At 44.2% G+C, this 26,639-nt stretch overlaps 2 long non-coding RNA genes across 2 annotated transcripts; one reads left to right on the forward strand and one right to left on the reverse strand.

The window, feature by feature from the left end:
• Positions 1–274: 274 nt before the first annotated feature.
• Positions 275–10,474, reverse strand: LOC121108283. Its single transcript, XR_005842703.1, has 2 exons — positions 10,222–10,474; positions 275–645 (listed from the first exon to the last, which is right to left on the reverse strand). It is a non-coding gene; the product is annotated as an uncharacterized LOC121108283 (long non-coding RNA).
• Positions 10,435–14,591, forward strand: LOC121108284. The gene is made up of 3 exons (XR_005842704.1): positions 10,435–10,502; positions 13,653–13,851; positions 14,132–14,591. It is a non-coding gene; the product is annotated as an uncharacterized LOC121108284 (long non-coding RNA).
• The last annotated feature ends 12,048 nt before the right edge of the window (positions 14,592–26,639 follow it).

A 26,639-nucleotide genomic window follows, 5' to 3' on the forward strand; every position in this document is an offset into this window, starting at 1 on the left:
GTAGGGAGCTGAAATTTGCTGCTGCTCAACTGCACACCAAGAGCTTAGTGTACCAATGCAAGCAAGCTCTTGAGGAGCTGTATGTCAGGCTCTAAAATGCTGCTGGAGACTGAAATCCTCTGCACATGGGAAGGTCATTATGAGGCTTTCCTCTGAGGGAGTCAAGCTGTGGCAATCATGCATTCACCTCGAATCATTCTTCCTATATACATTCACCCTTCCAGCACATTGTTCCTTGCTCAATTAGAACTTGTAAGTTCAGAGAGGCTTAAGCATGTTTATATAATAGTATATTTAAAAGTTATACAAGCAAACACTGAACAAGCAGAAAGTTATTTAGGTAGCAGCTTAGCCACAATTTCAAGATTCTACCTTTCTGTTCTCACTGTGAATGTTTTCTCGAAGGTGAGAAGAATTACTGCTAATAGGACCCCTTCCTGTACTTAGTCTCAGCAGCTTCACCAGGCACAGAAATGTGACAAAGCTGTTCACTCTTCCTGCAGAAAAGAGGTTCCACCAGAGGAATTCTCTGAAACTCCGGCAGTTATGACCAGTGGCACAGAGTCCAGGTGGAGGCCTGTAGCCAGTGATGTTCTCCAGGGGTCAGTACTGGGTCCTGTCCTGTTCAACATCCTCGTCAGTGACCTGGATGAAGGGAAAGAATGCACCCTCAGTAAGTATGCTGATGATACAAAGCTGGGAGGAGTGGCTGACATATCAGAAGACTGCTGCAATTCAATAAGACCTGAACAGACAGGAGAGTTGGGCAAAGAGGAATCTGATGAGACTCAACAAGAGCAAGTTTAGGGTCCTGTACCTGGAGAGGAAAAACTGCACTCATCTGTAAGGGTTATAGGCTGACCTGCTGGAGAGGAGCTCTGTGGAGAAGGACCTGGGTGTGCTGGCAGACAACAGGCTGGCCATGAGCCAGCAGTGTGCACTGGTGGCCAAGAAGGACGGTGGTATCCTGGGGTGCATTAAGAAGAGCATGGTGGGCAGGTCGAGGGAGGTGATCCTCCCCCACTGCTCTACTCTGGAAAGGCCAGATCTTGAGCCCTGTTCTGGGCTCCTCAGTTCAAGAAAGACAGTGAAGTACTGGAGAGAGTCCAGTGGAGGGCCACAAAGATGATGAGGGGCCTGGAGCATCTTCTGTACGGGGAAAGACTGAGAGACCTGGGGCTGTTTGGTGTGGAGAAAAGGAGAATGAGAGGGGATCTCATCAGTCCTTACAAATATGTAAAGGGAGGGTGCCAAATGGATGGGGCCAAGCTCTTTTTAGTGGTGCTCAGTGACAGGGTGAAGGGCAATGGGCCCTTCAATAAACTGGAACACAGAGCACTGAAATTAATCTGCCCATAAAGGTTGTGGGGTCTCCTTCACTGGACCTATGTGGATATCATCCTATGCAACCTGCTGTGGGGAGCCTGCTTTAGCAGCGGTTTTGATTGGGTGATCTCCAGAGGTTCCTTCCAATCCCTACTATTCTGTGACTCTATGACCTCACCTAAAAGCACTGAGTATTTGGCAAGGAAACATCAGCATTGCAGTTCTCATCAAAACAATTCTGTTTAATGCAGTGAGGTACTCACATGAAAAATGAATGAATCACCCGGTGATCCAGGTAAAGCTGGAGTCACAGATACTGTTCATATAATAGAAAACCAGCACCATCCTTTCTCAAAGATTTGACTACTTAGAAGAACATTCCACATTACAGAGCCAGACTCTGATCTTCACTGACTTTACTTGTGCAAGCACTGACAATTTCCAGCTACTTCCTCATCACACTTCAGGTTTAGAAAAGATGCCAGCTTGCTTCAATCTGCTTTCAGATCCAAGTTTTTTTATGAATCCAAGTTCAGCTCCCTCTCTGATCCGCAGATACCAAATGCTGTCTAATCTACTTGGCACTCAACACCAGGAGTCTGAACTAGAGGAAGATCTTCCCATCTGCCAGATTGCCTGAACTTTCGGCAAAGGAAATCTTTCCGGTTTTACAGTGGAATCATTCACAAAAATGACAGTGAAGCACAAGCACCTGAGCAGAGCTCTGAAGAGAGTATACAGAGTCATTAATATCTATTACTTAATTCTTCTTTCATTTTCCAGAGTTCTCTCCCTGAACGAATGGCCTACATTGTAAAGATGCTTTCTTAATGACCACCTTAACTATTACAGCAGTGTTGACTCTGACATGCTTCGTAACGTTTTGTTTGTGATGGGCTGCACCTCACAGAATATAAAGCTATGAGCACAAGTATTGACACGAATTTTACCACCGTATAAAACAGATTGTGCGAGAAGTGAACAGTAGCTTAAGTATCAGATAGAACTGAGAGACTCCCATCAGCATTGAAGTACACTAGCTGTGCTGGGAAATACTGCAATAAGCAACAGACAATACAGTTCCGTTTGCCAGGTCAGCCTGAGTCGCTGAAATCTTCCCCATCGGTCCATAAAATGATGCAGTCTTTGCTTCAGTTTACAGCAATTCTCATCTAGAAGGAATCAACTGAAAAAAATCAGTTTCGGATACCACTTGCAGAAAAGGAGGCAGAACACCATTCTTCTACTCCTTTGTTTCCAGGACTCAATTTGAGGAAGCAAATGTTCCTTAACAGAGAAACTGCAAGACAAAAGAAACATCCTTTACCAAGTAGATAACCAGAGATGGAAAAAATAATGATGTTCACACTGCTTCTGTACACATCCAGACCTCCTAAAGACACAGAAAAGTCCTCAGTCATAGGCACAGGTTTAGATCTATTCTCTGTAAAATACCAAACTTCAGAAATACAAGTGAATGAGAATGGGACAGTATTATACACACTATAACATCCGCCCGGATCCCCCAACATTCTGTAGGCAGAGCAGGAATTGCTTCACCAAAATGTCAATGTGGGAACAGGGGCTGCATAACTTTTCAAGCAAGACCAGTGGCAGATTAACATGCAGTCACATCGATCACTACCAGCAGAAAGGTAATGGCAAAACAACTGGCCCCACAGCACCACTGCCCAAATACAAGGGCTGGAACGGGTTCCTGAGCAGCATAAATGCACTAAGAAAAAGCCATCAGTACTCAACCTGTAGGAAAAGATTCATTTCTGCAAGTGGTTCACAAGAAGACTTTTTAAGATAACAGGAGATATATAATTTTCTTTTTTTTTTTAAAAAAAAAAAAGTGTACAACCTGATTTTTGTTACAAAATTCACTTCTTTTGAAGTGTGTATGCGTGCAGAGGCTGAGGGTTTCTTTTTTTTTTTTTTCCATTTTCAGCCCATAGTTTATTTTTAGATCTAACCTTTCTTTCTGAGCTAGGAAGGAAAAAAAGTAAGCAGCGAAAACTCCCAGAAGGCATTAAAAAAAAAAAGGTGTTGCAGAACATCAGTTCTTGAGGAAGACCTGGAGTGACCTCAGCCCATCCTCAAGTCCCCGTGAGATGATCCCCTCCAGCTTTGCCTGCGACCACATTTTAGACCCCTCTCCCCCTCAGTAGATGACTGCAGCCCTGCGCTTCAGGCACCCTTCCCCCTGACCACATCACACATTATTTCCATCTATTTCCAGGACCACGGGAGGATGCTGCGATGTGCAAAAGCCTTACAGGAGGCAGGCCAGCTCACACTTTGAATATCTAAAATCACCACCATTGTATGGATCAGTGGAGACTGGCACAGCGCTTTGGAAACTTTAATTGTTTAGAAAACACTGTAATCTGGAAACATTCCATAGTGACAGAGGGAAACAGCAGAATATTTCACAGAAAGAATATCAAATAAAGAAATCTGTTTTACTCAAAGCCTATTCAAGCGCTTCTACGCACAATTAATGCCAGTGCTGACAAGTTAAGCTGTTTATGTTACAAAGGAAAAAAGGGAGCATTTTTTTCATCTTGCAGGTAGAGTCAGCTTGATTCCAGGACAACACCGTGGATCCAAGAAGGTTCTCATTTTTGAATCCTTAGCCCCTCATTTTGAAGAAGAGCTATCACAGATTGAGAGAATCACCTTAAGTGCAAATATGCATGTAAAAATTTTGCTGGACAACAGATGCCATCATTAGAAAGTTCCATTTTGGACTGTATCAAAAATATAATACGCGTAGCTGTTCTAAGTGGCAGCCCGTTCTGGCAGGCTGAATTGCCTTCAAACCTGGAAGTTGTATCAGGAGCCTTTAATTGCCACTTGGCAGCAAAAACCAGTTGGACTGGAAGTGCTTACCCAGCATGGTTTGAAGAAAACAGCAGTGGCCTCAGATGGACAAAAGCACGGACTGCAAGGGGACTGTGATTCCTCATGTCCTTTCATCTGGAATGGCAGCAGCTTTAAGTCTCACCTCTTCCACAAACGTATTGCCCAGATGATAAGGTCAGCCAACCCATTACCTGCTTTGCTCACGCTGAATTAAAAGCTTTATCAACACAGTGGTTTGGACATGCAACAAATGCCATTTGCTATGCTATAAGTGTTTCCTCCAACCCACCAGCTGGGAAGCAGCTGCACTAGCAGAACAACCCATTGCTCTCACATCTCTCCAAAAAGTCCCACGCTACCCTCAAAGACAACCAGCATGGGAAGCCACTCTCAAGGAGCGCCCTCACAGCACTGTAGGCTGCAGTGCAATCCCCAAAGAGTGAAAGCCTGCAGAGAAGCACCATCCCTTTTTGTTGATAGATGTGGTGGTTGCACACCTGGAGGTAGCTCAGCTCCCCACTGCTCTCACTCCCTCTCCTTAAAAGGATGGTGGGAGAAGATATGGTGCCCGCAGGGCTGCTGCTCTCCCATGTCTCACCCCACTCTCCTGGCTGCTGCTGTGCAGCAGTTTAACCCTTTCCTAGCTCTGCTGAAGGAAAGTTTTTGCAAACACTTTTTTCTAGCAAAGGAACATGTTTCCAGCCTGATTCCCAACCACTGTCGGTGGCTTACTGAGACAATTCTTGGTGGGTCCCTTTGTTCTGGGCAAAGCTTTGCTAACAGAAAGTCAGGTGATTTTACTACTAGAAAGCACCATGCCTGTGGGTTGTTCCTCCCATAGCCCAACCTCAGCACTCCCAGTTCACAGTTTTCAGGCACTTCAGGAGAGGCTCCAGCGCCTGCCATGTAGTTGCAATAAAGAGTGTAAAGAAGTATTTCAAAGTGCTTTGCTGAAACTTATGGCATAGCAGCCATCAGATGGAAGCCCATGTGGGTTTTCATCTACAACAGAACTGCGTTCAAAGTGCCTTTCACCAGTTCTTTAAGACGGCTATTTTGAATTTCAGAAAGCTTTGGGAAATACATATTTTTTTCCCCTGTGGTACATACAAGGCTACAAAGATTCTGAAAACCTTGTTGTTGTTCTTTTTTTTTCTTTCTTTCTTTTTCTTGAAAGACCTCTGCAATATTTGTTCCAACCGAGCTAAGATGTGGGATGGCCCAAAGGAGCAGAATCTTTCCCCGGGACTGAACACGTTTTGTGGCACACATGTGCAGGCATGTGTGCAAAGGGCAGGATTTTGCCCTTTGCTTGGCTTTCTTCTCAAGGATGTGAGGGTTCCCAGCTTCCATTTGATTAAAGCATGGAGAAGGCTAGAAACCTGAATTCCTGAATATGACAAGGTGCACCTTTGAAGGAAATTTGAAGGACTTCACATTCCCCTTCTCACCACTTACAAACTCTGCCGACTGACACATGCATCACAACAGTTCTTCCTTATAACCCCCTTCCACTTCTGCAGCATTTTCTTTTTTCTTTGTGTCATAACGACACGCAGCAGCTGCTCTATGCTGCCCATGTGAGCTCCGTAGGAAGAAGAGCAGAAAGGCCGTTCTGAGCTGCATGCCTGTTAATTTAAACCGTCTAGAGCACAGCACAACGCAGTTCTTAAAACCAAGGGAGATGAAGAGACATGCCAAATCAAGCGCATTTCTACATCTGTTTCCAGGGTATCACTGAACCTCATGAAGGGGGGTAATGGAAACTGTCGTCATAGAGCTGCCTATAGAGAACCATGGCTCAGCTTATCTTTTCTCAAAGGCTAGGGAATTGCAAAAGAGCAGATGCTGCCACAGAATGGGCTTGTAGCTGCGGTTCATCATAGCTGCACCACTACACGTCCAGCATTTTTTGAGAGCGACAACTCTACTCTACTGGGAAAGAGCAATCTGGTGCTTATAAATTCATATGCCGAGCACTGAGTCTGACTCGTGGGGAGGAGGGGAAACATATCTGTACATGTGCACTGGTCACTGACTGAACAGAAGAGGAGTGTATGATGGTGTCATGGCTCTTTGTCAGTATCCCGAAGGAAAATGCCTTTGTTTCTGTGAGACCAGCACTGTTGAAAACTTAACAGAAAATCATGGAATCAGCGATAACAGCTTTGGGCAAGGGGGGGATTCACAGCACTGCATTTTGGAACTTCAGAAGCTTTTGTAGTTTGGAGACAAGGATAACATTTTTCTATTACATCAAAACAGAAGGGTTCACTAGACGTAGAAGAGGAAATGCACCTCTCAACCATATTCTTTTCAAGGTAGCAATCATTTCTTTTTCCTGTCTGTATATCTGCTAGTATAATGAAGCCTTCACTCTATTAGACACACCTGAACTGACAGCTTTCTGTTAGCACACGATGATTGCACTAGGGTTGTGGTAAAGGCTCAGCTCTGTACTAAGAGAAAAGTTTAAGGCTGTATTCTTCAGGCAAGAATGGCATAGGGAATATTTTGCACAACATATATTATTTTCCAGACAGTAGCAGCTGGAAGCAGCTCAGGAGGGAAAGAACAACTGGTGCAGTCCTAGGGCAGGTGGGATAAGCAGTTATGATGGCAAAAGGTAAAAGCAAAAGCTGTTCTTAATGCAGTTCTTCAATTAACAGCCAAGTCATATCTCCCAAATGCATTTGCTCATGCATGAGGAGAGGACACCTTCAGTGTCATGGATCATTTATTCTGTCCACTAGAGTAGTCAAACATTACCACAACTGAGAAAAATATCCTTACCAGATGATAAGTCTATCATCATTTCCCTTCTGGCAAAGTAACTGGCTTTGATTTTGGACTCAATTAACACAACCTCTCTGTTTGCTTTTATGCTGCTACTTTTCTTGTTTATGAGTCGCCAAAAAAAGGAAGTGAAAATCCTCCTAATTTCTCCACCTTCTGTATTAATTTAGCTAAATGTCAGTCTGTGGTTACTGGTGTGCTCTTCCCACAGAGAAGTATTCTGTCAATAATTTGCCTATTATCCCCAAACACCTTTCAGTTCCTCACTGAAGTGCTCCCAAGTAACCTTTTGTCTCCACTCCCCTGCTGCTCAGAGCAGCATTGAAAGCTCCTCTCTATTCCTTTTCCCCCAGAGCAATCCTGTAGCTAATGGGAGGAGCCTATGTGTCACTTTCTCCCACCTCTCACATCTATTTTTCCCTTCCAGCGCATCCATAGGAAAATCTGTATTATCCAGACAGACCTGATTAGTGTTCCCAGACTCTGCTGCTGATTGGGAATCTCACCTGGGACCACTCGGTCACTAACACACAGAGCCAAGAGACTTGGGAGGCACAGATCTGCAAATTGGCAGAAACTCCTAATGAGCAGAGCCAGCAGACATGTGAATAAATCAGACTTATCAAGGGTGGGTCACATTGGTGTTTGTGAAAGAAAGCTCTGCCTCACAAACCTACCAGTGCTCCTTTGGTGACTGGGACAACTTGCCAGCTTGAAACAGTTTTGATGGATCTCAACACAGCCCTCAAGAGACCCAAATCTCCCGTGGAATAAAAAGTTACACGCAATTGACTAAATGGTTAAAAGAGAAGAAATAAACTGTAGGAGGAAGCAGTAATTTTTTCCAACAGAGAAAGATCTCCAGAGAGATGTGTATTAGTGACCTTTGCTGTTCAACAGTCTCAAATAAGCTGTAAAACTTCAGAAGGGAATAAAGAGGGCAGAAACTTCACTAATAACATGAACCTAATCCAAGCCATCCAGACAAAACCCAACTTTGCATATGTGCCTGGTAATACTAAGTGACTAGGCAATAAAACAGCTGATGAAATTCCATGTAGATAAGCATAAAGTGATGCAGACATATAAAATGATGACCTCTGAGCTAATCATAACCACTCAGGAATAAAGTCCGGGCTGGTAATACAGCAAAAACACCGTGCTCAGCAGCAGACAAAAACATCACATAGTCAGAATTATTACAAAAGGGACAGAACACTCTAGAGGCATCACAATTACTGCCCTGCATAAGTGAATAAACCTTGAATGCTCTATGCAGTGTTTTTCTGGCACTCAAGAAAATAAAATGGATCTACAAAAGATAACAAAAGGCAAGAGGTAGATGTTCAATACAGCTTCGCCTAAAGAACAACCCAAAACACATCTGGAACAGAGGGAGAGGATTATGACAGTAGGTACAGATGATGGTACAGAACAACAACAAAAAAAAAACAAACGTGTGTGGTGTTACTTGAAACAACAAGGAGCTCAGAGAGAGCAGTCAGGAAATTAATATTCTGCTTATCTCCTCTGGTAAAGAGTTGAGGATGTCACATGAATCTATCATCAATTCGAAACAAATGAAAGGAAGCGACTTTTGAAACAACATGTAATCCATCTGTGTAATCCCCCCTACGGAATGCGAGAGGCTTACATGGGTTCAGAAAGAAACTTGGAGAAATTCACAGATAAAAGCCAGTCAGGCAGTTAGCTTAGATCCTCTTTCCGCAAGAGTCCAGGAGAAAGAGCTAGGAAAGAATTGCTTCATGCATGACCCTATTAACACAGCCTGTGGCACCAGCTGCTGGCCAAGGCCCTGAGACAGGGCCAGACCTCCGGTCTCATTTAGGGCTGCTTGAAGTGACCATCCTAGGCACTGACACAGACATTTGAGGAACAAATTATGACCATCCTAAAGAACAAGTGTTTTGGACCTGCCAGAGCCCAGCAGCAAGCTCCAAGTGCTGCCTCTTTGGGTCTTTTGCCCCATTTGAAGATGAAGCTGGAATTGTTTATACTAGTTAAGAAGCGTGAGCTGCAATGATAACTCACTCATAGTTAGGTTGGGTATGTAACAAGACAACTACAGTCTAACTCTAGACTATAGCTTGCTTCCCCTATTAAATGCTGTCCTAGCATTTATCCCATTATGCATCAGCTTATCACAGCACCTGAAGAACGGGGGTAAAGAACATGAAGGACGTAGAGCTTAGCTGAAGGAAGGGGAAGTTTATGGGGTTAAATAACATCAGTAATGGTGATGTCATTCTTTGCAGCATGTTTTCTAGGCTGCGTGCAAACCTATCTAATTGTAGATTATAATTATAAATACTAGCATGCTGGAATACGAGCACCTGCCAAAATCAATGATGTCTAACAGTGGACATAATTTAAAACAATATAATTGTAATTCTGCCAAGAATCAGCCCTGGCACACAGTGTTAACCAACTAAGAGCTGCTCATCAACATTCTAGCCGAGGGACTGCCATTTTCTAGGTTTGTGACTCCCAGATTCAGGTTACACTATTTCTCTCTTATTTTCTCTTTGCTCTAAAGAAAGAAGTGCTCAATTCCACTTAACCTCAAAGTGCACAGGTTACATGTCTTACAAGTAACCTCTGTCTGCAGTTTGCCCAGAAATCAAAATGCCTTCCTCTTTGCTTTGCATCCCATTTCCACTGTAAGTTTCAAAATCCTCCACTTGGGTAGTTACAGCATGGGATTTTTGCCAAATATTGACTTACAGCAGATGTGGATACTGAGAGTAACGAAGGTTTTTAGTGGTCTTTCCCTCTTTTTTCTTTACATTTTCAGGTGCCTTTCCTGTTGCCATGTGTTGGTAGTGATGGACCAGTCACAGTACGTGGTATCATATCATGAGGGAGACTGAAGTCTGCTTCTGGCTGAAACAAGAAACAGTTTCACTTTCTCCTTCTCTGAGTTTCTGCCTTCCAGTGTTGGGAGGGAAGCACATTGAAGTAGAACTCATCAGGGTGATGACAAATGAAACTCACTTATCAGACAGAAAAATCACAAACCTGCACAGGTCAAATGATGAGATGTCTTCTGAAGCCCTACTGCAGAGTCATCAGTGAAAGGCATCATTTTCCATCATCCCTCACACTTCTCTATGCACACACATTGTTCACTTAGTCTGGACTCCCGCACTGGGGTTTGTACCAAGCCTTGCCAGGGAGGGGAAAAGATGTTTGCTTGGTTTTACTTACTAAAGGAAAGTTCTTCGCTGATGATATGGCTATTGTGATTCCCAAGCTTCTGTCTATCCCCCTTTCCTCTTTCAAGGTGACCAACATTCCTCTTCAACTTCTTGCTCTTAGGAGCTGTACACAGGTAGAGCAGGGCTCCTGGTTGCTGACCAGAATGCTTGCCTCATACAGCTCATGGTTCCAGCTGTCAGCCTGCATTCCAAGCATCATTCTGGGTTCCATTGCTATGAAAGTTTCCTTTCAACTGCAGTGTGATCCATTATCGTGGCAGGCCCAGGCAGGTAAGTTGGCAGGCAGACCCTTGGACGTCTTGCCTCTCCCAGAAACATCTTTCCAGCCTCTTGCCCAAGGGCTTGTCCTGCAGATCTCCCATATCCCAAGGGAGTCATGTCAGCATAAGGCAAAGGGGCTGCATCTGCAGTGTGTGCTGATTGACCTCCCATATCATCAGCCTGGGAGTATATTGAAAGTCAGACAGAGCTCAGAATGTTAGCACTCAGCCCCTTTTTCACCATCCACCACTTCTGGGGAAGGACTTCATTCTTAGCAGCCCAAGGGACAGTTTCCTTACTGGCTGTGGTAAATCTTCTCTGATTTCAGAGCAGAGAAACAGTATTTCCACTACCAACCTCTATGCTGAGTTTTGCTCAGTTAACCTGTCCTTGCTGTTTCCAGCATAGCTGCTTTTGAGGGATGATCCTCACCAACTATGCCCAGATCTTTTCAGTCCCCACTGGGGCTGATTTCCCCAATTGGAGCTTGTGACACAGCCAGCCATCCCTGTGGCAAGATCCCTCTGTAACACACCAACATCTTAGCCAGTTATGTACCTCTGGAGATGGAAAAGTGGTGCTGCAGGCTTGGCCACCCTGCACAGCCAAGGCTATCCTCACTGTAGCGCTCTCCTAGCCAAAAGCCATGTCAGGATTTTGGACGCTTCAAGCCAAGGATCCCTATCAGGAACAGACAAAGAGATATGATTGATAATATTTCACTAAGAGTCACCATGCACCATCATACCCAGCTGTAAAATTGACGCTTTGTTTGGAAACTTAATAAGAAATGGTTATTTCAGCCCCAGCTCATCCTGATGACCAAAGGCAGAAAGGTGCATCCTTCCCATCTCTGAGTTTCACCCTCTGTGTCTAACTGGACACAGGTTGAGACGCAGATAAACTCCACGGCAACACAAGGATCACGTCCATTTTTCTGCAAATTGCATAAAAGGGAATGGAACAGATGTCAAATTCTGCTCCTCGTCAGAGAAAGTTATTCTTAATTGTAGATTATGAACCGTATTTTTTAGTTCAAAGCCCAGTGTCACTTTGAGCAAAAAACACATGTATCCATTTGTTTTCTAGAGCCTGGCAGTACATTAAAAATTATGTTTGATATTGAATTTTTTTTCTGAAGTATATAAGAGTAATAAATAATAGAGAAATAAGAAAAAATGTAATTGTAAAATATATAGTGGTACTTCTCCCTGTACAAAATGATCTACCTGACTTTCTTAGTCTCCATAGGCTAAAAAGTTTAATTAAAAAAGAATACAGTTATCAGACCACTTGCAGAAAACTCATTTTAGCATGAACTTCAATGTGGAATCTGGCTCTCCTGAGGCAATGGTAATTCTCTTTTCTGGCCTGACTTCTGGAAGCAGACTAAGCAAAGCAAGGGGAGAGTTACACTAAAGAAGACAGCTAGGATCATAGAATTATAGGATCATTTGAGTTGGAAGGGTCCCTTAAAGGCCATCTAGTCCAATTCCCCTGCAGTGAACTGGGCCACCTATAGTTGGATCAGGCGCTCAGAGCCCCATCCAGCCTGACCTTCAGTGTCTGCAGGGATGGGGCATCCACCACCTCTCTGGGCAACCTGTGCCAGTGCCTCACCACCCTTATTGTAAAAAACTTCTTCCTTATATCCAGTCTAAATCTCCCCTCCTTTATTTTGAACCCATTTGCCCTGTCCTGTCAGGATCTGTATGGTGACATTCTCTGCTTGGATAAAGCAATGAAACAAGGACTCAGTCTCAAAAACAGTAAAGAATCAACAAGTTTGCAGGAAAATAATTGAAGACTATATATATACCTTTTATTTTGCCATGAATTATTGGATATTTTAGTACATTTGGCTGCATTACGCAGCATAAACATTTTCTGAACACTTACAAGGTTGTTGTGTTGTTTTTTTTTTTTATTACCCACCCAAATTGCATTACTGCAGTTTGACTTTAAGGCCGTGGTCTGCAAAATTAAGTAATTGAATTTAAGTGAGGAATAAAATCAGTGATCGATGCTGAAGTAGTTTCACTAATGTATTTTGGGGTAATTTTGCCAGCTGGACTGGTTCTTAATATAAATCAAGGACAGCCAAGCTCATCCCATTGCTCAAAGAAGAAACAAGACACTTGAGCAGACCCCACAGCTCAGCACCGCACAGGTGGACATGGGGGCAGCTGCTGCAGCATCATCCCAAATAGGGTGTGCTGGGCATGAAATGTGAGTCACCATGCTGCCATTATACCTGTGCTGAACTAAATACACTGCTCTCCATAGAGGAGCCATGAGAATCATAGAATCATAGAATTGTTCAGGTTGGAAAAGACCTTAAAGATCATCAAGTACAAGCACAACCCAACCATGCTGCCCTAACTCTAACAACCCTCCTCTAAATCGTGTCCTTGAGCACCACAGCCAAATGGTTTTTAAGCACATCCAGGGATGGTGACTCAACCACCTCCCTGGGGAGCCTATTCCAGTGCTTAACAACCCTTTCTGTAAAGAAGTTTCTCCTGATATCCAGCCTAAACTCCCTAAACCTCCCAAATTCTCATCTCAAAGGTTCTGAAATAGCTAAAAGCCCAAGGTTATGAAATAATGGCAGAAGATCCGCACCCTTGTGCTAAACAAAAGATGTGTTATTTTACAAAAAGGTGACCGAAAGAGAATGTTGGTCCTTTGAAGATGCAAGATATTACTCAGAAATACTAATTTCAGATGTTCAGATGTTTTGGCTTAATTAAAAAACAAACAAACAACAACAAAACACACACACACGCAAAAAAGCCACAGGATGCCAAAAGTAACACATGTTTACTACTATATCTAAGGTAGGAAATGTCAGTGGCAGATATACTGGCAGGCCAGGGAATGCAGAAGAAAAAGGAATGCTGAACCATCTGGGTATTAAACCATCAGCTGCCTTTCTAAAGGACATGCAATACAAACCCTCTGCTCATAGAACCCAGGCCAGTATTACCAGCAATCTGAGTGAATGAAGTAAGCTAGCGACCAAAGCCAGAAGAGATGTCCACAACAGATCACCATACAGAATGTGAGACACATCTTTAACTTTGCAGGTGTCCATCCTTCATTAGCAATCTTGGCCGTACTGATTTATTTATTTAATTAATTATTTACTTTTTGCAGAGATGAAAAGGCTTCCCAGAAAATTCTCCTAAGAGAAAAAACCCTGGATGGCTTATACATATACCCTCTCTGCACTGCAACTTCTGAAACAGAAGAAGCCTTTCAGAAGCACCACAGAAAGGAAACTTGCAAGCTCTCCCTGCTCGGGAAGAGTCTCAAGGGCGAGAGTGGAAGGAAACAGAGATTCCTTCTACCCGCCGTGAGTCATCTCTTGGTAAAGCCTGAACAGAAATGCCACCCCTAGAGCAGCCTGCTCCAGAGTTACAATCAGAGCTATAGATCATATATATTGTATGTTCAGAGTAAGAATTATATATCTAGTGAATTATAAAGGTAACTGGCAGCCTTAGCAATCAGGATGTACGCTCCGGCCCACACTCCTGTCAGACTGCCCCTCTCTTTGTGAATTTTGAATCTTGTTGCTTTCAAACAGTGCCACTTCCCGGTTTAATTGAACCACTGCACTTTTTCTAACACAGATCAGAACAGCTGTGATGTGGACTGAACGCGCTGCCTGAGGCAGGAGTCAGTGCAGTAACCCAGCTTGCATTGCTCTAATGGGCTGAGGTCCTGAGGCTGAAAGCGAGGCAGCTTGAGCCAGGAGAAAGTCTTTCCAAAACCTTTTCCGTTTCAAGAGCACCTCAGCCAGTTCCAAATCCATTTACTCCTGACTAAATCTGCTCAATAACCATCAAGCTAAAGCACACTGCAGGTATCTCCAGCAGCTCCCTGGTACAGGCTCTGCTCGTTATCAAGCTCGTGTATTACTAAATCAGCCTCCTGCATTTCACACCCTTCTGTTAGCTGCTCATCACTCGTAACATTCCTCCCAGAGAGTTAAATAAAATTTACAACCATGAAATAAACAGGAATCACTGTTGCCTTCTCAAGGCTGAGTGCACTGCAGACATCTAAATTGAACTCCTCATCCTAGGGCCAACAGTTAATTTACTTCGCTGATTAGCTGTGAAATCTCTCATAGAACCACGCAGCCCTCCAGCTTCCCTCTAAGGCAGGCAATAGTCGGCTGCAGACGTAAAAAAGGAAAAGCTTGAGCACAGAGGAAGGCCATGATTATTTAATCGCTTGCATGCATTGCTTCCTGTGGTACTACAAATATTTGGAGAGCATCGCCTCTGTCTTTCTCCAAATGCAGGAGAGATGGCTGTAATGTAACTGCAGTGGGTGGGTATTAAGAATACATCCCTGCAGAGACTTGTGAAAGCTGTTTACATGATGCAGCTTCCACTAGCATTGCTTATACCTACCCCAACCATCTGAGCTGCTCTTGAAATATTTCAAGGTCAACATGTAGCCTTCTGCAGGCAGTGCTGGCTCCCTTTGGCCAGAGGTGTCCAACCTTTTGTCCTGCCTGGGCCACGTGGAGTGAAACGGAATTGCCTTGAGGTGCACACACATAGGTTGCTCTGAAAGTAACGTCTTGTGTTTATTTCCATGGAAATTACAACCTATACAGAGAGCACAATAACACTATTTGATAGAGCAAATTCTCAGCTACCAATCACTATTGTTCAACACAGTCACCACCATTATCTGTGTATTTTCACCAGTGATGAAGAAGAGCCTGCATGCCACACTTGTAAAAATCTACACCAGCAGAGTGTCCCACTGTCATGGTTGCCACTGCTGACACGCACAACCCATCACCTCGCCATGTTCATCTTCACCATTTGGTCTCCATTAACATTCAGCAAGTGTTGATGAATGTCAGTGGGTGCCCTTTTTTCCACATGGAGAACACACCTTTGCTTCATCCACGCTTCCATGTCAGCTGCCATTGTGTCAGAGTGCCCCTCTGCTGCCATCAGTCACACGGCAACAACGTGTGATGGGATATTGGTGAGGAGGTTCAACCTCTACTGCCGTACCACCACTACTCATATCTGATGGTGTGGGCATACACAATGAAATAGGATGCATTACTTTTGGAGCAGCCCTCACAAAATAGACAACATCATTACTATATGAGTAACAAAACTTATTTTAAATTTCAATATTTTTTCTGAAAGAAAAAAAAAAAGAGGAACAAAGCCATAGACCTGGTGGGATACGTGACCTTGTTTTGGTCTGCTTAGATGCAAGTGGGTGAAATCCTTTGTGAGGTCTCAAGGTGTCTGTCGGAGATTTTTGGTGAAATTTTACTTTTCCTCTACTTGATCCTTGACAACTGTTCACAAATATGCATATTGCCATAAGGCGATGACATGAGTAAGGTCCGGTTGTGAAGTGAAGGATATTTATCTCTGGTAAGAGAGGGATTATGAAGCCTGGTAAAGAGACACGGTCAGATTTTTGAGTTGAATATCTGATTGCAACTCTTTGCATTGTATTTGAAAATGTACAGGTCATGTATTTCTACCAACTGAGACTGGTGTCGCAAACATAAATTAATGATTTTTTTGCAGCCTTGAAACCCATTCTCAACCTCCTTTATCAAACCAGAAAGCACAGCTGCATATTCTTTGCTGTTCAGAGCACTGTGGTTAGCTAGCATATCAAGATGATGCAAACAATATCTGCCAGCCCTTGAGTCAGCACTGGCCAGCACTGCCCACCCCACCGCCTGATTTCAGTGGACACAGCGCTAATAACGCACTGATGGTTTGGCTGCTGCTGAGTGATGGGCTGCTCTGCATGGAGGAGCTGCCACCTTTAAGCTGTGGGGCAGTGGGCAGGCCGCATGTGGGTTTGATTTGCCTGCTTAGGCACAAAGCAGTTAGAGGTGATCCTGCAGAAAGTGAGTATTTTCAGCTTTAGGTTATGTTCCAGAAAGCCCATGGAAGCCTGGGAAGAGCTCCAAAGCAACCCAGAGTTCCAACACTAACTGGATATAGACCCACAGTCAGTTTTGTATCGAGTAGCTGGAAAAGCCTAGATTCACCTATCTGTCCTCAGGATTTCTCCCTGTCTCTGCTGGTCCCGTCCTCTCAGCCCCATTCATTCTGTCCCAGCAGCAAGCCAAGCCCACTGTAAGTCTGTACTCACAGGCTGCACAGAAAGAGCACAGCTGGGTGAGGGGAGCCTTTCAAAATGATGGGGATAGTGTGAAACTGGTCAGATTGGAGGGAAGGCATCAAACATTGTCTCAAACTGAGCTCAGCTTCTGCTGCCTTCCCTGCAGTTCACAATTAGCACAATAAAATTGGCTATAGAGAATATTAATAGGGACAGTCCTAGAATGCAAATCGGCAGGGGGTACAGCGAAAACAACCATTAGTTGCTTTTTGAGTGCTATTTAAATGACAGCCCCCTGTGCCTGCCACACAAAAGAAATAGTCCAGCCCTGGCTGTGACCCTCTTCAAGCTGTCTGGAGAGCCTGTTGCTTGGAGGAGCCATCAGGTAGCTGCTGTGCTGCTGTTAGTGCCAGCAGCATCCACCAGCAGCTCAGCACGTACCTGTTTTGTCAGCTGTAATCCATTATTCTTGCCCTGGGGAAATTGATTCCAGCCCTGGCAAAGATGAACACAAGAGGAGAGGAATCTATGCAAGTATAGGATGATCATCTATAGTAGCTTTCCAGAAATTATTACACACTATCATGTTATAGAGAATTAAACCAACACGGCATATGGTGTTGTTGCACCTGTATCACCTACCTCACAGTTTGTATTCTCAGCAAGGGACTTGCCACCAACACAGGAAGAATATTCATTTTTTTTTGTTTGTTTTCTCCTCCCAAGTGAAGCACAGTAACTTGCTTTTATTCTGAGGAACACTCCACCAGCTAGATACCTGCAAGGCAGGGAGCTGAGAAGAACCCTTCATCATGGATACTTTGCAGAGAAGAGTAAGGTCACAGAAAACTAAAGGGGTCTCAGACAGCATCTTTGGTGCTCAACAACATGAGTAGATATCCTAAGTGATTTGATAGAAAAGCAATACGGCACAAGCAGAAAGGCCTCTCAGCTGACTCTCACCCTCAGCACTGCCGCACAGCCCCAGTTGTGCCAGTTGTGGTGCTTTAATGAAGGCCACCATAATGGGATCTGTCCATGGCAGTATTTGACTCCTCACCCACAGGGAAGCCTCACTTTTTCTTTTTTTCTAAAGTGATTAAAGTGATTTTTAAAGTCATTCTTTTTTATTTTTTTCTTGGAAAGAGATTCATTGGATGAATGAGAACGCTCTTAATATGACCCCATCAGTGTTTCCCTTGGTCCCACTCATAGGACACGCAGCCGCAGCTGAGCTCTTCTAGGAAAACAAGTTTGTGCACTAAATATCACTTTCACTGCTGGTGAGGTGAACTCCTCCAGTGCCACTGCCATTTGCATCACTACAGGATCTGCTGGGATCAGTCTCTGCATGTGCAAGACATGGAAGGTTGGTGGCCAGAGCTAACTTAATGTAGGTGACATTTTACTGGGCGAGGTGGGAGGTGTCAGTGTGGATGGGGAATGAAAATCTTTTATCATCCAAATGAAAATCTGATGGGGAAGCCAGCCTATAAAGCGCTCTCTTTCAGTCACTCTGGTGTCTGAGGAGAGCTTTGTGTCATTCATTATGGTGACAGCTCTACAGCAGAGGAGCAAATGGACAGCCAAGAGAAAAAAACATGCATATGCTTTTCTTTACGAAGGTTTAACATAGCTCCAATGAACTGTGACATAATGCAGCAGAACCAGTGCTGAAGCTCATAAAAAGCACCAAGGAATCAATCCCACATGTACGTATTCTGGATTAAACTTTCTGCTAAAATTCAGCTGAATCCAAGAACCTAAACCAAGTCAGTGCTGCCTTTTAATGTGGTGCAGCCCGGTAGAAGGCTGTTTTCCTCACTGCTGGGGACCAGTGGGCAAGATGTGTGAGGAGCGGCTGTGGGCCCTGGGTGTGCTCAGCGCAGAGCAGAGGAGCTGAGGGGAGCCGTCATGGCGGCTGCAGCTCCTCACAGGGAGCGGAGGGCAGCGCTGAGCTCTGCTCTGTGTGACAGCGACAGGGCCCGAGGGAACGGCATGGAGCTGTGTCAGGGGAGGGGCAGCTGGGGGTCGGGGAAAGGGTCTGCGCCAGAGGGCAGTGGGCATGGAACGGGCTGCACAGGGCAGTGGGCACGGCCCCGAGCTCAGGGAGTTCAAGGAGTGTTCGGATACCACTCTCAGACATGGGGTTTCAATTGGGAGCAGAGTTGGACTGGATGGTCCTTATGGGTCCTTTCCAACTCAGGTTATTCTATGACTTTTCTCTTTTATGTTGTCTGTCCTCTGTTAATGTAATAGCATATTGGAAATTGTTAAAAAAGAAGAAGAAGAAGAAAAAAAAAGATAATGCTCTGGTGACACTTGTGAATTCCACACCCAAAAAATCTGGTGTAAACTACCTGCATTCCCCTGCTCTCCTGGAACTGTTGCTTTGTGTCCTTTAAAAGTTTTTAAGTCCTTAATTTAAGACAAGTGTAACACAAACACAAAAAGTTCAAAACAGGCAAAGAATCTGAAATGCCAATTCAGAATAAAAAGTCAGGGGGCATCTCAGACTTGATTGGCTGTTGGCGGTGACACCTGGTAGGACACCCCTGCCCGTAGCTGAAGATCTGTCTGGGGGTCCCTCAGTCAGAAACTGGACACGCAGCACTTGGCACACATTCTAAAGCACAAGGCCTGGTGTCCCTTACAACGCAAGTTTTCACACGACAGTGGAGACAGTATTACCTGTGCAAGTGCCAGTGACAGCCTGGGCCTCCACTGTCCTTGCCCATCTGCTGCAGTACGCGTTCTGAGCTTTCCACGAGCGTGTGCCGTTTCCATCTACAAGAGCACAGTCTGACCTGTGTTTTTGTGTCCGTTGTGTGCTTGGGATGACTCTGCCTGGTTAGAGCCCCTCATCCCAAATCAGATGCTGAGCTACTCTGCTCTGCTCTGAGCTACTCTGAGCAGTTGTGTTCCAGTTTCCACTGTCCCCATACAGCCCTGTGATTATCAAGCATTACTCACAGCTTTCTCTCCACAGCTCTCCTTGCACAAAAGACTGCACTTAAGGGATAGCACATAGATTTCTTTAAAGTGCTGTGGGTCCTCAAAAGCAGACAGGTGCACCGTAGAAGGTATTTCACTGCAAGAATTCAATAGGCAGGCTAAGGAGAATTTTAAAAGTAATTTGCTTTTGTTATGGTTTAACACAATGTAGGCAGGGGTTTTAAATAGATTATTCAAAATACCTTGTCAATTCCATTGTCTGGTTTTAAAAAGAAAAATCTTCCTGATGTTCCTGATACAGCACCTGACGGATCAGCCCTCACTTTTCTGCTCTGTGTGGTTCAGGGTAACAGCTGCTAAAAACAAAAAAAATTATAACTTCTGCCAATTGGCATGCCAGGAAGAAAAACAAGTGGTGGTGTGTTCCCAGTGCTCTGAAGAATGGCCACAGTAACCTCACTGAGGCATCTGATAAGGAATGTTCCATCCATGGGTCTGGCACTTGCTCTCTGTGGGTATTTGGTTGCTTCTTTCCAAGAACAAACTGGGGGAGCGCTTTGCTTAGAACGCAAAAGCTGTGTCAGAGGCTCCTTATCCTGTGTAAGCCACCATCTCTGCAGAATAACCATGAAGTCCAATTGCCAGGCACCCAGCTAAGCTGAGAATGTGCATCACTGTCATCCATGTGAAGACAGACTGCAGCAATGGGCATCCTGAGCAACCCTTCCAACATGAGAAACAGGCAAAACCAAATTGTTTTTGCGGCATGAGGAACCTTTTTTCACCTCTGTTTAATTCTGAACAGAGACAAGTGTTCCCTTGGAAGATTTATTTTCTCTCTACTTCCAGTCCTAGGGATGTCTGAGTGCAGAGGAACTCGCTAGTTGACAATAAATTTGCATTCCTGATCCTTAAAATAAATAGGCTGAGAGGTGGCAGCAGGAGCAAAGCAGTAGGAACATCACAGGGCTGCATCCTAAGGATTCAATGTCCCACTGCCAGCAACTGGGGAGACTGGCACCCAGGGTCCTGCTGAGGTCTGAGCTCAGCAGGTTGGAGGGATCTGTCCTGTACACACATGAAGATATTATCACTATCTCCATTTGTCACCCAAGGTGCGTGAGCAGTTTTTCAGGTTGATGCTCCAGGAGAGCCTGCCTGTGAGCCTGAGGCCTGAGAGCTGCAGGAAACACATCGTTGTTGGTATCAGAATCAGGGGTTTAAACAGTCTTACCAAAGAACGTGATCCTGACTTGAATTTCCCCCGTGCTCAAATGCCTTCTTGGCCACAGAATTGTTCCAATAGATGAATTCATGTGAAGTTTAAAGGCCACAGCACACATGGATATACACAGGTAAGTGCACTCTGCGCATGTTGTTTCTGGTGCCATTTCTGTGCTTGTTTCATCTTTGGCTTCCAGATAGAGGAGACTGTGAACATCAAAACTACTCTACTCTTAAGATCCCTACAGACCTGTACCATCAATCTGTTCTTTGATCGACAAAATAAACTAAAACCTGTAATTTCATCCACTTTCTGCTCCATCAAGCACATACATCTCATTTGGTGTGTTCAGAGGACAACCTCTTACACTTGGAACCCAGTACTGAGAATTGAGTGCAGCTTTGTGTGCTGGACTGAACTAATCAATTTTGAGAGCAGATTCAGAAGGTTAAGGACAAACAGTGACTAATCTGACAGCAGGAGTGCATGGGGGGATTTAAACAGCTCCTCAAGACAGGTATTGCTCCAGTACTGACTGACAGAAAAAGCTGACAGAATTCAACAGGCCTCACTGAACCCCAAATTAGGCTGTGCTGCCTGGAGGCCACACTGAAAGCAAGCACACTGTTGTAAGCAGAACACTGCTCAGCATTTGTGGTGTTTTTTTTCTGTTTTTTTTTTTTTCCCTGCATTGCATGGATATCTCCCACCGTTCTAAAACAAGCTGAAAGTGGATCACCAGCTGGCAAGGAACACAGATTTGAAATAGAAATCTTTGCACAGCAAGGTAAAAACAAATGCATCAGCATCAAGAAAATCCAAAAGCTTTTCTAGCTCAACAGGCAGGTATATAACTTTTATGCCTACTGAGCAAGAAACTGGGCTTCAGCATGATGCAGGAAAAAAACCAAGAGGCTTCCTGAATTACAGTTCTTACGGTGAAAAGGAAATCTCAGCATCCAACCCAGGGCTAGGGTAGCACATTTCTCTGAGCCTGACCTAAAATAACAAACATGCCACAAGCTGTTGCTCTGTGTGCACTGTAGCACTGGCATTCCCTGGGCTATAGCTGCCTGCCATGAAGGAGGTTCTGCATTTGCAGAGCAATGTCCTGCACTGCTCGGAATCCATCGGGCCAGTCTGCAGATGCTGAAGGCTGGCCAGGGGTCGTCCTCCCACACAGTGTCCCATTGCTCCATGGCCTCAACAGGGCTTGGAGAAACCTTGAGCAGCACACACCAAGTAGCAGCATATCTGCTTAATTTTGGCTATAAATTATCTGCAAACAGATGGAATAAATCTGTTGTAACACCTGGCTGTGCAAAAATGCCCTCCTCCTGAGAGCAGGTCTGGAGCAGAGCTGCTCTGCAGCACACTGCTAACACAGGCTCACTCTTCTGATGACACCTGGCAGATGCATCCTGAGGACACAAGAAGGGCCACTTCAACCTCCATCTTCCCAGAGGGAAGCACATTTCACTCTTCACTGTTGCAGACAGAGAAGATGGAAATACGACAATGGGTTGTCGTTGTAGTCGATTCACTCCACCCACTGCCTTGCAAATGTGGATCAATAAGAATCTTACCAAGGGAAAAGAAAGAAAAATCCAAAGAGCAAAACCATACAGAAATGTGCAGCTACATGAACTGTCACCAGCAAGCATCACATTATCTGTAGCCACTGCCTGCTGCATCCTCTGCTCTGCAGATACACAGCAGCAGACAGCAACAGGCTGCTCCCAGGGCTCTGTGGTTTTGGTCAGATGAACAGTCCAACATTGTCCTATTACTATAAATAACCCCTAAATTAACCAGAAGCAAAAAATAAAAATAAAAATAAAAAAATAATAAAAAACACCAGGACATTTGCAGCTATGTCTGCTCAGAACCCAATAACATGCAAAGGAAATGCACGTGGCTAAAGCAAATGTGCTCTGTCAGTGAAAAGAGCCCTGCCCCACTCCCAGGTAATGCTCCAGCATGTGCTCAGGCTCCACGAGGAGCCATGGCAGTGCTCAGTCTAGGAACAAACAGCAGTTTTGCTGGACAGTTACAACCTGTTTTTCTGAACAAAGAGAGACTCTATCACTATTTATAGCTGCGTGTGCCTTCAGACCATTCAAGTTCCAGGGCAAAGCACAGCTCCTCTTACACAAAGCATAGCTAGTGTAGTAGTCAGAAAAGAAGCCCAAAAAGGACAAAAGCACATTCCTGTGGCACCATAGAGGAGAACTGCTAGTCACTATCTCTGGTGCCAGAACAGCTCTACCACATGCGTGTCACCTCTCACAAATAAGCATGTGCTGTAACTGCAACACTCAGCAGCCCCCAGCCCAGGGTAAGTAGCCAAGGGAAGATGAGCAGAGTTGGTAAGGCTTCTTCACAGCCATCAGGGAGAGCTCACCACAGTGACAAGGACAAGCAACCCATGAAAACAAAGCAAGGCCAAGGAAGTAAAAGGAAGAGATTCAAGGCAAGTTTGGAGTACAATTTCCTAATATCACAGAATTGCAGGGGTTGGAAGGGACCTCAAGAGATCATGGAGCCCAACCCCCCTGCTAAAGCAGGTTCCTTACAATAGCTCACACAGGTAGGCATCCAGACAGGTCCTGAATATCTCCATAGAAGGAGGCTTCACAACCCTCTGGGCAACCTGTGCCAGTGCTCCATCACCGTTACCATAAAGACACTCTTCTGCATGCTTGTACTCAAATTCTTATGTTCAAAATTTAGGCCACTGCTTCTTTTCCTATCACTGCGCAACATTGAGAAGAGCCTGGCTTCATCCATTTGCCTCCCGCCTCCCATTGGATACTTATAAACATTAATCAGATCCCTCAAGTCTTCTTTTCCCCAGGCTAAACAGACCCATGTTACTCACCTTGAACACAAGACGCTCCAGGCCCCTCATCATCTTTGTGGCTTTCCGCTGGACTCCTTCTAGGAGATCCCTGTCTTTCTTGAACTGGGGAGCCCAGGACTGGACACAGTACTCCATATGTGGCATGACCAGGGCAGAGTAGAGGGCGACGATCACCTCCCTCAACCTGCTGTTCAGACTTTTTAATGCACCCCAGGATACTGTTGGCGTTCTTGGCCATAAAGACACACTGCTAGCTCATGGCCAACCTGCTGTCCAGCATACCACACCCATGATCAGTCAAATACAGATGATGCTGAAGAAGGGAGCCATGTGGCAATTCAGAACTGAGAACTTCCTGTAAGGTTACCCATCAGAGAACTCCTTCTCTCCTGGTAGTAAATCTTCTCATGTGTTCAGCTTGAAGTGCTCAAAACTCACTAAGTTTCTTAAAGTTTTGTGAACCACAGTGAAACTATGTGAACTTTTTCTGAGCCTGAGGATCCCATAATCCTGAAAGCTCTTGGAGAGCAAAGGTGAAGCAGTCATTGCTCTACCAAAACGCATGCAGGGTTGGGACTGCTTATTTTGAATGCAGAGGAAAGAAGAGGCTGCTTCTCCAGAGTGAGAAGCCAGTTGTGTCTATGGAGCCAGGACACACAACGTCTGCAGAGGTAAAGGGCCCAGAGCCAACTATTCAGTATCTGTTTCAAACCAGTGATATCACCATTTTCAAGCAATGCCCCCATAAAAAGATCCAGTGATAGCCTCAAAGCTGAGGAGGAAATACATAAGTAACAGATGTTGCAGCTGTAGACTGTAAGGCTGAAATGAAACAGAAGAACTTATCTTTTCTAGATGATGTGAAAGCAGAACCAGAAGACACATTCTGCTTGACATCCATGTTCACTAATATACCTTTAGTCTCTTTCCAGACACTCTGGGAATCAACAAAACACATTTATCACAAATCCAAGTAATGCTGTCACAATCCATTACAGCTGTTTACGGAGACATTGCTCAAATGGGAACACAAAAACTTTCAGCTAATATATTATGCTGTAAAACACAAACTAAAGCAGAAATTTTGCTTTGCAGACTGCTGAGAACTAGCAGGCCCACACAGAAGTAGCAACATTATTTGCTGCATCAGCAGTCAGCATTTTTCACAACAGCACTGGTGCGATCTTAGAGCACCCAGAACCAAAGGCTTTGTGCTCTTGTGAATAAAGCAGACCAAGCTCAACGCAAGGGACAGTAAACTTTGCATCCAAGGGGAAAATAACTAAATAAATAACATGGAAGGCTTCCACGAAAATGAAACTTCCTGTTCATCAAGTGTGGGAATGAAGGATTGCATGCTACGGACAGAGGCAGAGAACAAGAGCAAGGCTGGTAAGGGCACCATCCTGTCATTGGAATAACCCAGTCAACCTTCCTACTGAAGGCAGCTGCTTGGATTTCTGTTTTGTTCTTATTTTCATAGTTAGGCTGTGCATTTAGGTACGTCAACATACAAGATATGAAGCACAGACGTGCCTAATTCAAGCCCAATCAATACAACACCTCTGAACAATGAAAGTGCAAGAATTCTGTCATGTGAAAGACTAGATGTGTTTACATAGCTACGGCCCTCATCCTACCCTTGATAGAGAGTACATCTGTAAACATTTTTCTCCACCAGGTCCAGGTCAGTGCTTGAATTTCTAGTGGAAAAGCTAATTGAGAGGACTTTTGAGAAAACAGAGGAAAGAAAAAAAAAAAAAAAAGGCCAAGTGAATGAAAGACATGCCAGGACTTTCCACTCAGCAGTGCAGAGAGCTGCATTGTGTTATAACCCCATCCAGATATATTCACATATTCAATTAATATATTTTATCTTTTTCTGACTAATCCAATCTCAAGAAACTCACAGTCATTGTGCAAAAGGAGTTATTCTTCTTGTCAGCACTGACTCATAGCAAAATATTCAGTTAGTGAAAGAAGTGTTTCATGTTAGATTACCTTTGGGGAAAAATGTAGTTTGCTGCTCATGAGCTGCAGGACAGATCTACGCTTTCAGGGCTAGCTGCACAACTATTAGCACAATTTCTTACTCTGAAACTCAGGAACTTCACAGTCAAGCAGGAACTGCTTCTGCCCTCCTTTAGCAGATTAGCACCATGTTCAAGTAATAGCAAGAGGAGTTAGTTCTGCCCCGTCATGTGTTCGTTGTTCAGGTTTTCCACTATCCACAAAGCAAGCTAGTTTTAAATGACTCATTTCAAACTAATATAAAGTAGTGATAATAGACGTTAAAAGTCAAATAATTTATTTTTTTTTTATGTCCAAACCAAAGCCAGAGAACATTTTGAATTACTACAAGTATATTTTACATGGAACAATATGAAACATTGACTTCTAAAACAATTTTTGCAACAAGTATTTCAAAAGTCACATGTACAACAGATGCTGATGGCATTGCTTTAATCATTCCTTAAGTGAGGTATACACGTTAAGTTAATCCCCATGTAAACCTGAGCAATTTCTCCATGACATAGATGCCAAAGAAAGAGACCACAACTTGTGTGCAGTGTTACGTCGCTATAAACTTTTGCTTGTGTAAAAGAAGCAGAGGTTTTCTTTTCCTAGCTACTCCAGTGCATACAGAGGTCAGAAAATCTGTAATCACACTGGCATGAAACAGAAGCCCTCTGTTCTAGCACATCATCTCTGCACTCCTGGAATAGCTGCTGAAAATGTAAGAAGGGAAGAAGCAGGCTAAACCAGGCCATCACAGGTTCGTTCAGTGATAGGTGAGAGCAACCGAGAGTATGAAGTACAGGAAAGTGTTAGAATCACAGAAAATGAGACCATGGAGGATTTACAAGAAGTAACACTTGCTCAGGAAAAATTAGTGCTAACATTTACCTACTTTTAAGTGACTACATATAGGCAAAGGGACCCTTCTAAGGTGAGTGTCTCATGAGGG

This window comes from Gallus gallus, chromosome Z, assembly GCF_016699485.2.
Source record: "Gallus gallus isolate bGalGal1 chromosome Z, bGalGal1.mat.broiler.GRCg7b, whole genome shotgun sequence".
Classification (NCBI taxonomy): Eukaryota; Metazoa; Chordata; class Aves; order Galliformes; family Phasianidae; genus Gallus; species Gallus gallus.